The following is a 17919-nucleotide window of genomic DNA, read 5'->3' as shown; positions in this document are numbered from 1 at the left end:
GTAATTTAAAAAGTCTCCCCTAAACAAGTAGTAAAGTGATTTTACACAAACTGATGAGGATCAAACTAGGAGTTCAAAACTGTATACTGAGAGCTCTGTCAGAGTGGTCAGGGTATGGCTTTCAACAATTCTGCAGTAGCAACTTTAGTGGCTTATGAGCCACAAAATGGCAGAATAGGATGTGATTCACCAACTTCATATTTAAAACAAATTAGCAAAAATATTTTTTACCCAGTGCACAATTAAACTGTGCAATTTGTTGCCTAAAGATGTGGTGAAAGCAGATAGCTTGGCTGGGTTTAGCCTGGAGGAAACATTCATAAACCATTATTAAGCATATAGACTTGTGAAAGCCTCTGCTTATCCCTAGCTGTGAGCAGGAATGGTTGAACCTATTCTTTGGGATACGGCTATTTGTGTCCTGGATTGGCTACTGTCGGAGACAGGATGCTAGGCTTGATGAACCAATGGTCTGACACAGTGTGGCATTTCTAATGTTCCTATTTGCTGAATCATATTGACCCATTTCACTTAAAGCAAAAAAAAAAAAAATTCCCCTTTTCTAGTGCATGAAGACCAAGTTGGTTTTGTGCTGGAAAGACTTGTGAACAGTAATACTCGAAAGTTATAATTTTTTCAGGAGGACTAAGAAGGCTAAATTGAATAAAATTCTTCTTAGAATAGATGCAGAAAAAGTTTTTGATAAGGTGAGCTGGTAATATCTTTAACTATATGGTCTCAGTGGATCTGTTGTCAACTATCATTCTAATATACTTATAACCCTTTTCTCTGGATTGCCACTATTTCCAAAGGCACACGAAATAATTTCTTAAACAGGGCTACCTCCTCCTCAGTCTCTTTCCCCACATTCTTTTCTCAAGGGGTGGGTCCTTTTTTTTTTTTTTTTGGGGGGGGTGAAGGAAAACCTTCTTGTGATCTCCCTTGTGAGTGTGTTACCACCATAGCTTTTCAGGACAGGTACACTTAGAAATCAGACCGGACTCCCCAGATGGGTGTTCAAATTAAAGTTTACTGTGATTGATATCAAAAGAATCAAGAGATGCAAAAAACAAAGTGTCCAAGTACATCCAGGATCCTTAGATATACCAGAGCCAGGGTGTAACTGCTCTCTCCTCTGTGGATGTGTTCCTGTAGGCAGGGGCTTGGAACCTGCTTAGCCTCTATGGTGTGGACTGATAATTGTCCACCATGAGTAGATCCTCTATCCAGTATCTGAGGTCCACGTTGAATCCTGAACTCCATCCTGGCAGTGTCCTGTATCCTGGGGGTGGAAATTCCTTTGGGGATCTCCAGATGTCATTCCCTTTCTTCTCTTCCTTTGACTCCTCTTCAAAAGACAGATTCAGCCTTCCTGGAGGAAAGGCCTACTACTGAAAGCAGTCCTCCCAGCTTCCAGCTCAGGGTAAGAAGGCTGACAGAAAAATACTTCCTTCCCTCTTGGTGGAAAAATCAATCTCTGATCAAAACACTTCTCTTCTCTCTGCACGGTCACTGCAATTTCCTCTTGAACGGGGTGAAGAGGTGCTCAGCTCCCTCTGACTAACTGGGCAGGGCATTCTGCCTGCCAAAAAGCTTTGGACAAAATGTAACACATAGAAAAATTGCAAAAATCCTTCTGTTTCTGTCTCTCCTCCCTCCTGTCCACTTCTGGGGACCTGGCAGGGCAGAGCCTCTCCCTTCTGGGCTATGCAGAGGGCTTAACTTAGAGAGCACACTGAAATCACTTCTCCTTCAAAAGCAAATCTACACTGTCATAATCTAACCTGGGCTAGCCCTGCCTTGAATCTAAGGGACTTTCGATTCCAGACAACCTCTGGGGGAGGGGCTGTGTTGAATGGTATGCCCTTTTGCTGCTGTCTATCCAAGGGCTGGGAACTAGAGCCATCTAGTGGAGACCTCATAGTTGTTACATACTGATCCGCTTGCAAGGATATAAGTCAATAGTAATATAATTGAGACCTTTGATTTGCTTCATGGCACTAGGCAAAACTACCTTTATCTCCTCTGCTTTTTGTCCTTTTGCTGGAGCCATTAGTTATTAAGTTAAGATAAATTTAAATGTATGAAATTAGGAACAAATGAAGTGAAAAGTAATCTTTTTGCTGAAGATATTATTGTTTGTCACTGAAGTTACTCTATTCCTGCTATCCAAAGTGGCTATCCATTTGCCAGAGTAGTTATCAACTTTCAGATATCAGAAGCTTTGCCTGTTAACAATCAGATTAGAAGAATGCAGATAGGGAAATCCCTTTTTATTGGACAGAACATGACCTAAAACATTTAGGAGTAACGATACCTTTTCAACTGAATAGATATATCAATTTAATATCATAGAGGTATTAACTAATGTTCAATGCCAAATGGAAACTTGGTAATGCTTACCACTATCCTTAATGGGCCATGTTGCACTTTTTAAATTGATAATACTTTCTAAGATTCTATGTGTATTACAAATATTGCCATATGGTGGCTGCTTAAGGATTTGAATACATTTTTGCAAAGGAACAAAAGACTGCATATCTTATGAAAGATTTAAGTGGAATTAACTTTTCAGTTCTACATATATACAGTGCATCTAGCCATCTTCAGGTATGGCCAGATTGGATTACAGAAAAAGGTACATTTATAAGGCTATCAATAGTAAAAAATAAAAAAATATTTCCCCTTACTTACCTCTCAATCTTATTCAGATACCAAATACTCTTCTCATTACTTTTTGGCATTGCTTTTACAGGTGCACTAAGATCCAGGAACTTTGCCAAGAGATTGTTACTACACTAAGTAATTCTCAAGGTAAATATTCCATGTGATGAAATAAGAGCTTTACTGGGATTGAGAATGTCAGATAATATTAACAACATTAGTTAATAATAAACACACTATGGATTAATCATTGCTACTAGCAAAAAAATATATCCTCCAGTGGGTTGGGGAAGATGTACTTACTAAAGAAATGGTTGAGATGCTGAAATGAGAGAAAATGTCTGTTTAGAGAGGTAAAAAGAGTTTTAAAAGATTTTTCAAATTTTGGAAACTGTTTACTGTATAGATAGTTTACCAATGGATCAATGTAACATGCTGACAGATCTAAAAAAAAAAAAAAAATGAGGGAAGCTTGCTGGGCAGACTGGATGGGCCATTTGGTCTTCTTCTGCCGTCATTTCTATGTTTCTATGTATATGTTTCTATGTTTCTATGATCTTTATCAGAGGCTTCACTGGGCAGATTGATGATGGAGGAATATTAAGATTGTTGTAACTTAATATTCAGTTGGTAATCAGGGGTTGATGTGGGCATGACAGACGGGTTAGAAGGAAGCTAGAATGAATTATATGTGATCTGTGCATGGGGAATAAAATAAAATGAAGAGGGCATTAATTACAAATTATTTATGTTGCTAAATCATTTTTCTTTTTTCTTGCAATGGTTTATTTTCATTCTAATTGGTGTTACAAATGCACATCACATAGAGCAATTTTCTCTCTCATTTAGCAAGTATAAGCTGTGGAAGGCTGTTTCTATTGTTATTACTTGTGCTTTAATAAACAGAATAAAAAAAGATTTGATTATCTGCTTTGTGGAAACATTCTCAAAGCAGTTACAATAAAATATAAATGAAAAACAAAGCATGAATAAGCAAAGCAAACTCAGTCTCCATTAATACCCAATCCCAATCTTCTCAACAACCCTTGGTAATATAATAGGACAAATCATAATTTAAAAATCAAGGCACTAAAACAGTACTTCCATGTAATTTTCATGTCATAATCATGCAGTCTTCTGTATGCCATATTTCCTACATTCAGCAGATGGATCTTGTTACATTGGGGTGTTTTTAGCACACTCAGTACTTTGAGGTGTTGATGCCTCGGATCCTGCAGTCCTTAGGCTATGATGAAAGGATGACAGCTTCATTATCCTGTGCTGAGATCTGATAGAAGGGTGCAGCATAATAGCTAGGGCTTTGTTGCCTTCACTTCTGCTACCTTGGCCCTCATTCAATATCTTAGGATATTAACGCCACTGATTGTGCTTCTTACTCAGTGCCTTGGGTATCAGCATGAACTGTAAAGTGAGTCCAGAGGCATACCAAGGGTCTCTGGTGCCTGGGGGCCAATATATTTGCGTTGCTTTCCCCACTCCCCCTCCCCCCATCCTTCTTGTAGAAATACTTAAAATCACAGGAATTCACACTAATTCAAACTCCAGAAAGGAAATAAGAACATAAGAACATAAAAACATGCCATACTGGGTCAGACCAAGGGTGCATCAAGCCCAGCATCCTGTTTCCAACAGTGGCTAATCCAGGCCATAAGAACCTGACAAGTACCCAAAAACTAAGGGGTAGATTTTATAAATTTGCGCAAGCACGTACTTTTGTTCGTGCACCAGGCACGATCAAAAGTACGCTGGATTTTATAAGATACGTGCGTAGCCGCGCGTATCTTATAAAATCCGAGGTCGGCGCGCGCAAGGGGGTGCACATTTGTGCAACTTGCGCGCGCCAAGCCCAGCGCGCGCTGCCTGTTCCCTCCAAGGCCGCTCCGAAATCGGTGCGGCCTCGGAGGGAACTTTCTTTCCACCCCCCGCACCTTCCCCTCCCTTCCCCTACCTAACCCACCCCCCCGGCCCTATCAAACCCCCCCTACCTTTGCTGTCAGATTTACGCCTGCTGAAAGCAGGCGTAAATCTGCGCATGCTAGCGGGCTGCTGGCGCGCCATCACCCGATCCGGGAGCTGGTCCGGAGGCCTCAACCACGCCCCCGGGCCGGCGCCACGCCCCTGGTCCCGCCCCTCCCCGCCCCTGACCCCAAACACGCCCCCTCCCCCGCCCCTTTTACGAAGCCCCGGGACTTACGCGCGTCCCGGGGCTGTGCGTGCGTAAATCCGGCCGGATTTACGCGCGCAGGGCTTTTAAAATCCGGCCCTAAGTCTATTCCATGTTACCGTTGCTAGTAATAGCAGTGGCTATTTTCTAAGTCAACTTAATTAATAGCAGGTAATGGACTTCTCCTCCAAGAACTTATCCAATCCTTTTTTAAACACAGCTATACTAACTGCAGTAACCACATCCTCTGGCAACAAATTCCAGAGTTTAATTGTGCGTTGAGTAAAAAAGAACTTTCTCCGATTAGTTTTAAATGTGCCACATGCTAACTTCATGTAGTGCCCACTAGTCTTTCTATTATCTGAAAGAGTAAATAACTGAATCACATCTACCCGTTCTAGACCTCTCATGATTTGATTGACTATCTCATGATTTGATTGACAGTCATGACTGACTGTTGTGAGCAGCCTGTGGGATGCAAGCTTCCCCATGCTCACTGTGACAGAGATCCTTGTAGTACTAGGGTGACAACTGACTTCACCCTAAAAGCTCCTGGTTGGTAGGGGTGTGCATTCAGATTGACCGCATTAGTAAAACGCTACTCATATTTTTTTTTAACTTAAAAAATTGATTCGACATAAACGATCGGATTTCCCACATATCCAACATAGATATGTTGGACATGTGGGAAATCGCGATTGTTGAGCCAAAATAAAAATATAAACCCCCTCACCCTCCTTAATCCCCCCCCCTCGACTTACCACAACTCCCTGGTGATGGAGCGAGGAGTGAGGACGCCATTTCTGCTTTTGGCCAGCTTGGGGGGGCCTCCTGACCCCCCCAAGCTGGCCAAAAGTTCTTTTTGGGCCGAACGAGCCGTCCGGCGCGAACTCGCCGGGAATCACGTGATGCCGGCGTCACTCGACGTGCCGCCGACGTCACATGCTTCTCGCCAAGGATTGCAGAAATGACGTCCTCACTCTTCGCTCGATCACCATGGAGTTGTGGTAAGTCTGGGGGGGGGATTAAGGAGGGTGAGGGGGTTTAAATTTTTTTTTTGCACATATGTACATATACCCAACTCATTGGATTTTTTTTATGTCCATATTGGCCGCAAGTGGGACCCCCTTTCGGACATAAGAAATATGAACATAAAATTTTGCTCTGCACATCCCTGCTGGTTGGTCACCCTGTAGAGGTCCACATAAAAAAAATTCCCACCGTCCAGCTGGTTAAGAAACCATGCAAAATCCTACTTAGCTACTGATACCCTAGAAGTTAGGAGGGAGGACTGAAGAAAAGATGGTGGGAAGGGATCCCTTTAAGAACATTATAAGTTGCCATACTGGGTCAGGATCTATCAAGTCCAGCATCCTGTTTCCAACAGTGGCCAAACCAGGATACAAGTACCTGGCAAGTACCCAAAACATTAAGTAGATCCCATGCTACTAATGCCTGTAATAAGCAGTGGCTAGTATTCCCTGAGTCAATTTGACTAATAACAGTTTATGGACTTCTCCTTGAGAAACTTGTCCAAACTTTTTTTAAACCCAGCTAAGCTAACTGCCCTAACTGCATCCTGTTCTGGGTTTAGACCGTCCATATGGGCATTCTGCCCAGGCGCTCTGACCTGAGGGCTGATCTCACTGGGGTCTATACTGGGAGTTATCTGAGGGGCTTGTCACCTGCATGCACACAACACTGCCTCTGGGGCTTACCCAATGTAAACACACACAACTATGGGATTATACCCAAAGGCTTGAACCCGGGAGCTTATTCCCCCCACACAAATAGCCACACACAAAATTTGATTTAGTACATCATAGTGCCAGGTATTTAGGAAAGTAAGTTGATTTGAGCAATAAGAGAATAGAACAAATTATATATATATATATATATATATATATATATATATATAACCAAAAATTTTTGGCAGTACTATCTCCCCTAGTGCTAAGGCTTATATACCAACAAATTCCCCAACAAGTTCTTGTCAGGGTGAAAAGCACTATAATAACATGTAATAAAGTAATTCAAAAAATATGGTTATTTTTAATAATGTAAAAATTTATTAATGACTTCAACCAATCACCAATAATGTGTAAATATATATATGTATTACAAACCATGAAATACAATTTACTAAAACCTCACCACGAGCCTTAATATTTATTGACCATCCATCCTCTTCTAATATGACCCTCAAACTGACCCTAATCAATTAAATATTCCCTCCACTCATTGACGTTATAGCAGATCTATAGACAAAATACACCACTTAGTATATCAACCGTCTTAAATGTTGTATCTTCAATCACATTCCTTAGTTCACATATTAATCAACTACTGGTGGTGTATGTCCTTTAGATGTCTTTGCATCCCATCCCGACGAGGTCCTCGTTTCGCCAAAATTGGCTTCTTCAGGGGAATATTTTAATTATGGCCAAACGTCAATGGAAACACATGACTTCCATCATTTATATATCTGAAACATAAAACTCACATAAGGTCAAGCTACACTTACCCTCTAATACCTAAATACTTTATAATTAATGACATATATCCCAATAATAATACCCAACCCACCTATCAACCTTTCCATACATAATAAAACCTCAGTTAAATAACTTTTACTATAAGATTTCACAAAAAAACCTTACCCTGATACCCCCTCCTACCTGCACTCTAAGCGGAGTGGATACAGGAAAATGCACATCTCATTCACTCTGGCTCACTGGCTCCTATTTTTTATGTAAAAATTCTCCCGAATGTGAATGTGAACCTATATATTAATTTCAAAAAAATGAACATTTATTCAGACTTCAATGTGCCATATATGAAATTGAAACTTATATGTTGATATTTCAAAATATACATTTATCCAATGTTTTATAGTCTGGTATAATCTTATGAATAAACCACTGAGACACCCCTATGTTGTTACCTCTATACCACCTCTTCAATCCATCCGCACATGCTGCTGGTCATAAACGCTCCGTCCCCGGTTTCAGATTTGTATCACCACATCTACAAAAACCACAGAACGTCAACCCGCACTCCTCCTGAGCTTTATTTGTGGGTTAGTAGAGTATTTGGGGGAAGATCAATATGATATCAGGAGGAGTGCGGGTTGACGTTCTGTGGTTTTTGTAGATGCGGTGATACAAATCTGAAACCGGGGACGGAGCGTTTATGACCAGCAGCATGTGCGGATGGATTGAAGAGGTGGTATAGAGGTAACAACATAGGGGTGTCTCAGTGGTTTATTCATAAGATTATACCAGACTATAAAACATTGGATAAATGTATATTTTGAAATATCAACATATAAGTTTCAATTTCATATATGGCACATTGAAGTCTGAATAAATGTTCATTTTTTTGAAATTAATATATAGGTTCACATTCACATTCGGGAGAATTTTTACATAAAAAATAGGAGCCAGTGAGCCAGAGTGAATGGGATGTGCATTTTCCTGTATCCACTCCGCTTAGAGTGCAGGTAGGAGGGGGTATCAGGGTAAGGTTTTTTTGTGAAATCTTATAGTAAAAGTTATTTAACTGAGGTTTTATTATGTATGGAAAGGTTGATAGGTGGGTTGGGTATTATTATTGGGATATATGTCATTAATTATAAAGTATTTAGGTATTAGAGGGTAAGTGTAGCTTGACCTTATGTGAGTTTTATGTTTCAGATATATAAATGATGGAAGTCATGTGTTTCCATTGACGTTTGGCCATAATTAAAATATTCCCCTGAAGAAGCCAATTTTGGCGAAACGAGGACCTCGTCGGGATGGGATGCAAAGACATCTAAAGGACATACACCACCAGTAGTTGATTAATATGTGAACTAAGGAATGTGATTGAAGATACAACATTTAAGACGGTTGATATACTAAGTGGTGTATTTTGTCTATAGATCTGCTATAACGTCAATGAGTGGAGGGAATATTTAATTGATTAGGGTCAGTTTGAGGGTCATATTAGAAGAGGATGGATGGTCAATAAATATTAAGGCTCGTGGTGAGGTTTTAGTAAATTGTATTTCATGGTTTGTAATACATATATATATTTACACATTATTGGTGATTGGTTGAAGTCATTAATAAATTTTTACATTATTAAAAATAACCATATTTTTTGAATTACTTTATTACATGTTATTATAGTGCTTTTCACCCTGACAAGAACTTGTTGGGGAATTTGTTGGTATATATATATATATATATATATATATATATATATATATATATATATATATATATATATATATATATATCAAGCTTATATGTTTCCAAAGGATCAGTCTGTGCTATCACATCCAGACGTGTTCTTTCCCTCTCTAGCTGTTATTTCTCTTTATACACTAAATGCTTGGGAGAGCAGCAGTGTTTCCTCTCTCTGTGTTCTTAGCAATTTCAGGCACAGCCGTGTGACTTTAGTATCAATTAATTACTCATTTTCTCACCATAGAACTACTGGCATAACTACAATAACAGATTCTTGCCTGTTTGTAAGCATTTTACAGTGTATAACAGTAAACATGAGTTCACTCAGAGGTTGGCCTGTGGCCTTCAAACTAGTCTCTGTCTGGGTGTGAACTCTGAATGCATACAGCCTAACCTCTAAATACATCCTCAGCCAGAGTTGTCAGAAATAATTCCATTACATCCTCTGGTGCCAAATTTCAGAACTTAATTATGCATTGAGTGAAAAAGAATTTTCTTTAAATTGTTTTAAATGAGTTACTTGCTAACTTCATGGAGTGCCCCCTAGTCCTTGTATTATATGAAAAAGTAAACAACTGATTCACATTTACCCATTATAGTCCTCTCATGATTTTGTAGACTTCTATCATATCCCCAGTCATCTCTTCTCAAACTAAACAACCCTAACTAGAGATGTGATTTGGCCGAACATTTTGGTTCGGCCTTCATTATCGGCCCGCCATGGGAAATTTCACTGAGGGTGGATTCTTTAATGGGGGAGGTTAGACCTCTAGGGCCGAAGGAACAGGGTAAATATCTCTCAGTGGGTTTACTCTCAGTCTCTTAACTCTTTCACTTAACCAGTTCCAAATAACCAAGTTTGATAATTAAAACCAGAGTTTACTGGTGATATAAGCTGACACTAAACACACTTCCTCTTAGTTACATCCCTGATTAGTCCAAAATCTCAGTTCTGCTTAATCTCTATAAATATCCCCCAGAGTTGCAGGTTCTCAGATATCCTTCCTTCCAGGATCTGAGAAGTAAGGTTCCATGTGGAATGGGATATTCTAGCTAAAACTGTCTCTCCCTTTCCAAAAGTAAAACAAAGCCTGAGTTAATTTTCAAAGGAGTTAGTCAGGTAAAATTAGCATTTAAGCACTAAAGTAGATTGCAGAGATCTGAATCGTGTGATCGATCATCTTAACGATCGATTTCGGCTGGGGGGGGGAGGGAATCGGATCGTCGCAGTTTTGTTTTTTTTAATATCGTGTAAATTGTAAATCGGGGGAGGGCGGGAAAACCGGCACACTAAAACAACCCTAAAACCCACCCCGACCCTTTAAAATAAATCCCCCACCCTCCCGAACCCCCCCAAAATGTCTTAAATTACCTGGGGTCCAGTGGGGGGGTCCCGGTGTGATGTTCCACTCTCGGGCCATGGGTGCGTTGATAGAAATGGCGCCGGCGCTACCTTTGCCCTGTCATATGACAGGGCAAAGGTAGCGCCGGCACCATTTTGGTTCCTGTCCCCCGACATCACGAGCGTAGGAGATCGCTCCCGGACCCCCGCTGGACCCCCAGGGACTTTTGGCCAGCTTGGGGGGGCCTCCTGACCCCCACAAGACTTGCCAAAAGTCCAGCGGGGGTCCGGGAACGACCTCCTGCACTCGAATCGTGTTGCCGTAATGCAAAATGGCAATACGGCCGGCTCCATTTTGCAATACTCGTTGCAAAATGGCGCCGGCCGTATGGCCATATTGCCGTACTGCAAAATGGCGCCATTTCTATCAACCCGTGGCCCGAGAGTGGAACATCACACCGGGACCCCCCCACTGGACCCCAGGTAATTTAAGACATTTGGGGGGGGGTTCGGGAGGGTGGGGGATTTATTTTAAAGGGTCGGGGTGGGTTTTAGGGTTGTTTTAGTGTGCCGGTTTTCCCGCCCTCCCCCTTCCCCTCCCCCTTCCCCCGATTTACGATTTTTGACGATAAATCGGGGGAATTCCTATTATATATCGCCTTTAATGATTTTTGACGATTTAAAATATATCGGACGATATTTTAAATCGTCAAAAAACGATTCACATCCCTGGTAGATTGTACTCGTGTACATGCAATTTTATAAACATCGAAAGTATACACGTATTTTCGGTTTCATGCATATATTTACATTGAAATCGTCGACTCAGTGTGCTGCAGCAGTCAAAAAAGCAAACAGAATGTTAGGAATTATTAGGAAGAGAATAGTGAATAAAACAGAAATGTCATAATGCCTCTGTATCGTTCCATGGTGAGAACGGACCTTGAATACTGTGTACAATTCTGGTCACCACATCTCAAAAAAGACATAGTTGCGATGGAGAAGGTACAGAGAAGGGTGGCCAAAATGATAAAGGGGATGGAACAGCTCCCCTATGAGGAAAGACTAAAGAGATTAGGACTGTTCAACTTGGAGAAGAGCAGCTGACGGGGGATATGATAGAGGTGTTTAAAATCATGAGAGGTCTAGAACTGTTAATGGGAAGTGGTTATTTACTCTTTCGGTTAATAGAAGGACTCGGGGCACTCCATCAAGTTAGCATGTAGCACATTTAAAATTAATCGAAGAAAGTTCTTTTTCACTCAACACACAATTAAATTCGAATTTGTTGCCAGGGGATGTGGTTACTGCAGTTAGTGTAGCTGGGTTTTAAAATGGTTTGGATAAGTTCTTGGAGGAGAAGTCCATTACCTGCTATTAATCAAGTTGACTTAGAAAATAGCCACTGCTATTACTAGCATCAGTAGCATGCGGTAGACTTAGTTTTTGGGTACTTGCCAGACACTTATAACCTGGATTGGCCACTGTTGGAAACATGATGCTGGGCTTGATGGAGCCTTGGTCTGACCCAGTATGGTATGTTCTTATGTTCTTATGCACAAAAAAGTGTGGTCTAGGGGCATTCTGGGTGTTATGCCTGTCGGTTGCAGATGGCTGCGACCTCTCATGCTCACCTCTTTTTTCTCCACTCTATCTCATCTAGGAAGAATGGCGGTGTCTGCCAGTTCATGCCGACCTCTCCGGCGTTCCCGGGACAGCATGGGCACTGCCAGCCGCCATCTTGGACCTGGAGTTACCTAGGCGCGCACACGAGGGCCTTATTTGAATACGTCATGGCGGGAACCTCGGGAGCATCCCCACCCGATGACGTCAACCCACTAGCGTATTTAAATGAGCCAGCCCTTGCCTTCCTCGAGTCAGCAAGGAGTTCCATCTTACTGTACTCTGCTCATTCAAGGGCTTCCTTTTCCTGTTACCACTTTGGCAATTGGACGCTCTGAGTACCCGCTCCTCGGGGGCTCCCCTGCGTTCATGGCTATCCACTCCTCGGACGGCCTTCCTGCCTATCTGCTATTGATCTACTTCTCTGATCTACTGTTCCAGGAACCACCTACTGTGAGTACTTCTACAGACATCATCATTTCTGGACAACCCTGAGGAGCCTACGCGGCGTATCCCGATCCTCGGGCCACTACCATCTTCTTCAGTGAAAGCTTGTCTTCATATCTACTCTACAGTATTCCTGCTCATCATCTGCACAGGACTGCACCGAGTTTGGCATCCCTACCAACATCTACTGTACAGACTTCCTCGGCATACCCCACTCCATGGGTCACTACCGGATCTGTATCCTGAGGTGCCTATTCTCGACAGAGGGGATCCCCGGCGTACCCCGCTCCACAAGCCACTACCGGATCTTCTCCACTGTGTTACTCTGGGTAACTCTCATTGCCCAGGACTGTGCTTCTTTATGAACACTGTGGACATTACTTTCCTTCCTATTTTAATAAAGGCTCTGTTTCTAGCTGTGTGCCATGCTACTGAGACTGCGCCTGCTGACGGTAAGGCTCACAGGGCTCATCCCTGTGGGCAGAGACATCGCTTATCTCATCCCAGGGGTTCCATCCTTCCCTAAACATAACACTGGGGTGTGGTTAAGAAGTTTGCATGAAAGTTTCTATTTGATAAGAGATTTATGTGCAATTTACATCTGCTAATTAACTAGTGCAATTGATATCAGACTCCTCTATTGTCTGCTATTTTTGGGTGGGAGGTTTAGGTGAAGTGGGAAAAGTTCAGGGTGAAGTAATAAGTTGGTCTCAATGAATGGGAGATGGATTGGGTGGTATGGGTATCAGCAAATTAGTGATTTCAAGTATGCAGGCATATTTTAAAATATACCTACTTCCTTGTGTAAATCAGTGTTTTATGCATAGAAGTTATCATTTTTTGTACATAAAAAAAGCGCTTGTATTTTTATAAAATACATAGAGAAAATATGTGCTTTCAATGTATTACAAATTTTTGTATGTACTGAAACATATGCGTATATGTTGAGTGGCAGATATACATATAATTTATAATTTCATGAATTACAAAATATTATAGAAGATTTCTGCATGCTCATATATGTGCCTATATGGGGTTGTGTGAAGATCTTTGAAAATTATCCTTTAAGGTCACAGATATTTTCCAGTAACTCCAATTATCCCAATTCTTTATTAGCAAGGGGGACAGATACTCCTGAGAGAGTGTCTAGATGAACTCATTTACTGTATTTTCCAGTGAATAAATCGCACTGTTGTATAGGTGGCACCCCTTTATAAACAGCCATTTTTATGAAAACGTTAGTACATAAATCATACCTTTATATAAGACGCACCTGCAATTCTCCTTGCAGGGCTCCAGTTATATATATATATAGAGAGAGAGAAATGACATATAAAAAAACAGCACATAAATCGCATCATTGTATAAGACGCATTGACCGAAATTTGAAAAAAAAAGTGACATAAACACCAGAAAATACGGTAACTTCTCCATTCTCTCCTCAAATCTATCTTTCAGGTTGAAAGTCTCAATAGTAGCACAGCAGTGGAAAACCCCTCTGTTTCCCCTTCCTGGCCAGGAAGGGAGGCAGAAAAGTTCCTTCTGAAACCAAAAAACCCCAAATCTTCAAAAGCTTTACCAAAAGCGTAGAGCTATCACTCTCCAACCACTGGATGTGAACTGGAAAAGATGGGCGTCTGTTTTCCTAGCCTTCCCTGGAGTAGGGGACTTCTCTCCCTGAGCAGGACTAAAGGACGGAGGGAAAATCTAAAGAATAAAGGTCCCAAATTCTTAAACAAATCCAAAAAAACCCACCCTAGACGCACTTACTAGCCAGGTGGGGGACTTGAAAGCTGCTTCCTCACTTCCTCTTCTGTTTAGCAAAGGGTGTAAGGCCCAGCCAAACTGGAACTGGGAAACAAAGCACAAAAGATCATCTGTTTAAACTTAAACAATAAAATGCCACACAGATCTCTAACCCCATCTGCTCTTGAAGAGACAGAAGCCCACCACTATAGCAACCATGCAAGGGGTGCTGGCATGCTTCATTTCACTTCTCTCACAGGTTCCCCAAGGGGGTCTTTATTTTTCCATCAGAGGGTTACAGTGTATATCATCAGGATAAGGCTAGCACTACAGCAAACAGTATGAGTCAGTGTCTGCAGGAAACTGTCTTTCATTTGTAGCGTGTGCAGAGTGTACAGTGACAGTCAAAGGGGGCAGCTTGTTTTCTCTCTGTGTAAAAGTCAGTGACAATGAACTCATTCTGTGTGTGACTTCTGCACTGTTTGACATGGTGCACATAGTCAGCAAGTATCAGCAGTTCCCTGTGCTCTGCTTGTAACAAAAGGGAATGCCCGGTTTACTTTCTGTCAGGCTGATGCAGTAACGCGCGCTGATCCACCTCTCCGGGGGCGCCCAATGCAAAATGAAAATGGGCTGCCATGGTAAAAAGGAGGCGCTAGGGGAAATTGCACGCCCCTGGCACCTCCTCGGCAACGGGCACCTGGGAGAGGTGGCTGTCAGTCGGTTAGGAAAACAGGCGCTCAATTTTAGAGCCTTGTTATCCTAACTTGTGCACAGCCATGAATTAGGAAATTGGGCTCTCGTTAATTGAGCATCCCTTTTACTAACCTGACCGCCGGCACCCTTTTTTAAAAAAAAATTTTTTCAAGACATTCTAATTTTTTAGTTCCGCCGACTTAATTTTGCCATGTTATTAAGTCGCAGCAAGTACAGAAAAGCAGTATTTCCATCGGGGGTTATGGACACATGTCCAAAACACGAGTCCTAATTGCGGCTTGAGCCGTGCGCTGCAGCCAGCTTACAGTATTGCACGGGCCTGTGTGCATGTGTCCACACACTGAGGTGTGCCCTGTGGCACTAAAAGCTCCTATTCACTGGTGATTTGTTCTAATACATCTTGTTATGTCACTTGCATCGAGAGGCAGATGTGGCAGTGGGAGCTGAAGAGGGAAGGCTGTTCCTGCAGCGAGATCTGGATCCAGCATAAGCAGCAGCAAGATCATGAGGACAAGGAGCCCCTTGCTGAGGTCAAGAGGGATTTTTTTAAGAGGGGAAAACCAACTAGATATGCAGACTTTTGGGTAAGAAGCTGGAGCACCAGCTGCCTTCTCCCATCTCCATGCTTGGAATGGTACAGGGAGAGAAGAAAGCAAACTCAATGGAGGCCATCAACAGCTGTGTGTGCGAGGATGGGGCGGGGGGCAGAACTAGAAAGTATCAGTTAAAACCCAGTGCAGCTCTCCCTGTTTTGTTTTGACCTGTGTCTGCAGCAGATCTTTGAAAAGCATGCTGATTCAGACAAATTATGTGAGGGCACTGAAAAATTAGAAACATAGAAACATAGAAATGACGGCAGAAGAAGGCCAAACTGCCCATCCAGTCTGCCCAGCAAGCTTTCACACTTTTTTTTTTCTCTCATACTTATCTGTTACTCTTGGCTCTTAGTAACCTTTTTTATTCTATTTCCCTTCCATCCCCACCATTAATGTAGAGAGCAGTGTTGGAACTGCAACTAAGTGAAATAGCTTAATTAGTTAGGGATATTAACCACCGCAATAAGCAAGCTACACCCATGCTTATCTGTTTATCCAGACTATGTAATTCAGTCCTTGTTGGTTGTTGCCTGAATATAGATCCATGTTTCTTCATTCCCCCCTGCCTTGAAGCAGAGAGCTATGTTGGATATGTGTGAAGTGTCAGACTTTCTCCCCTGCCGTTGAAGCAGAGAGCTATGCTGGATATGCGTGAAGCGTCAGACTTTCTCCCCTGCCGTTGAAGCAGAGATCTATGCTTTATATGCATTGAAAGTGAAGTATCAGAAGAAAGGGATATTGAATGTCCAGCTGCTGAGGAGGGTTTGGAGAACCTAAATTACCAGCATGATATTCTGTGAGCAGCCATTAGCAGATAGCACAGTGATAGAGGTAGTAAGTGATGCTGTCGGGGCAAAGAGCACCTTCCAGGAATTGCAGGCAGTCAGTCAGGAGCATGAGAGACGCCCAGGGCTTTTTCCCTCATTGTCTGTCCTCAGACCCAACCCCAGCCGCAGCAGCAGCAGCAGCATCCAAGGATTGAGAGAGGGGATCTAGCTTGACATCAGAGGTGTAGAAGCACTTTAGCATTATGGAGGAGCAGCATTTTGCAGACTGCATTTACTGTCAGAATGCTGTCAGTAGAGGAAAGGTACTAGGCCTTCTTCAAACAGTGATAAACAATGTCATTTTTCAAAACATCATACATTAGTGTAAGTTTCAGGGGAGGCCGGTACTAGTCCGTAGACCATGTCCTCTATTCAATGCAGCAACAGAAGTGGGAAAGTCACAGGAAGTCCATCTCCTAAGCTGACCCCTTGGCCTCTTCCCATAGTGAGGTAGCAGACCAGCAGCCCATAACCCGCATATCAAAGGCAAACCACCATAAAGCGGATGGGGTGGTATTCTGCATCAATGTTTAATTTATATTAATAATATATATTATTCTTGGGTGATTTTACAGTCTGGTATGTTTTATTTAGTTTTAATTATTTTATTGGTTTAAATGCCATTTTATTGGTTCAAATGCCATTTGAATTTTCTATATGCAATCTACATACAAGTAGCCAAATAACCTTAGGGGAGTATATTCAAAGGGGTGTCTATCCCACTGTATATTCAGGACAAGTTATCCAGCTAAACTGGCCAGATTACATGTCCAGACACCGGTTTACAGATTATGGACCTCCATTTGTTTTGTACTACTGAATTCGCTATTTTTCCAAGTAAACTCTTTTCTGTTTGGAGCGCCACCTTGGTCTAGACTGTGTTTTGCCCTTGAAGATAACCTCTGCCCAGTTTGACCTTGGAGGTAATCCTGCCTCCCATTCCACAGGACCTAGAGTCACTTTTCCCCCAACCCAGGTTGAGCAAGCCCAGTGTTCTCTAGGGTTGGAAAGGTGACCCCCAGTCTTACACATGTAGAGGGTGAGCTGGTTGATGTAGTGAATTTGAATTTCAGAAAGCATTTGACAAAGTCTCCAATTTAAGACTCTTCAGGAATTTAAAAAGTCATGGGATAGGAGGCAATGTCTTATTGTGGATTAGTAACTGGTTAAAAGGCCAGAAACAGAGGGTAGGACAAAATAGTCAGTTTTCCAAATGGAGAAAGCTCATTAGTGGAGGACCACAGGGATCTGAACTGGGACCTGTGCTGTTTAACATATTCATAAATATTCTGGAAGGGAACAACAGCAAGTGAGGTGATCAAATTTGCAGATGACACAAAGTTGTTTTAACAGCAGCGGATTGTGAGAAACTGCAGAAGGACCTTGCAAAACTAGGAGACTGGGCATCTGAATGGCAGATGAAATTTAATGTGGAGAAATCCAAAGTGATGCACATAGGAGAAAATAATCCCAACTATAGAAACACAATGCTAGCTTCCCCTATTACAAGTCATCCCCCAGGAAAAGGATCTTGGAGTCC

The sequence above is a fragment of the Rhinatrema bivittatum genome, chromosome 7, assembly GCF_901001135.1.
Source record: "Rhinatrema bivittatum chromosome 7, aRhiBiv1.1, whole genome shotgun sequence".
Classification (NCBI taxonomy): domain Eukaryota; kingdom Metazoa; phylum Chordata; class Amphibia; order Gymnophiona; family Rhinatrematidae; genus Rhinatrema; species Rhinatrema bivittatum.
The sequence above is the reverse complement of the archived record's forward strand: the minus strand, read 5'-3'. Positions refer to the sequence as shown.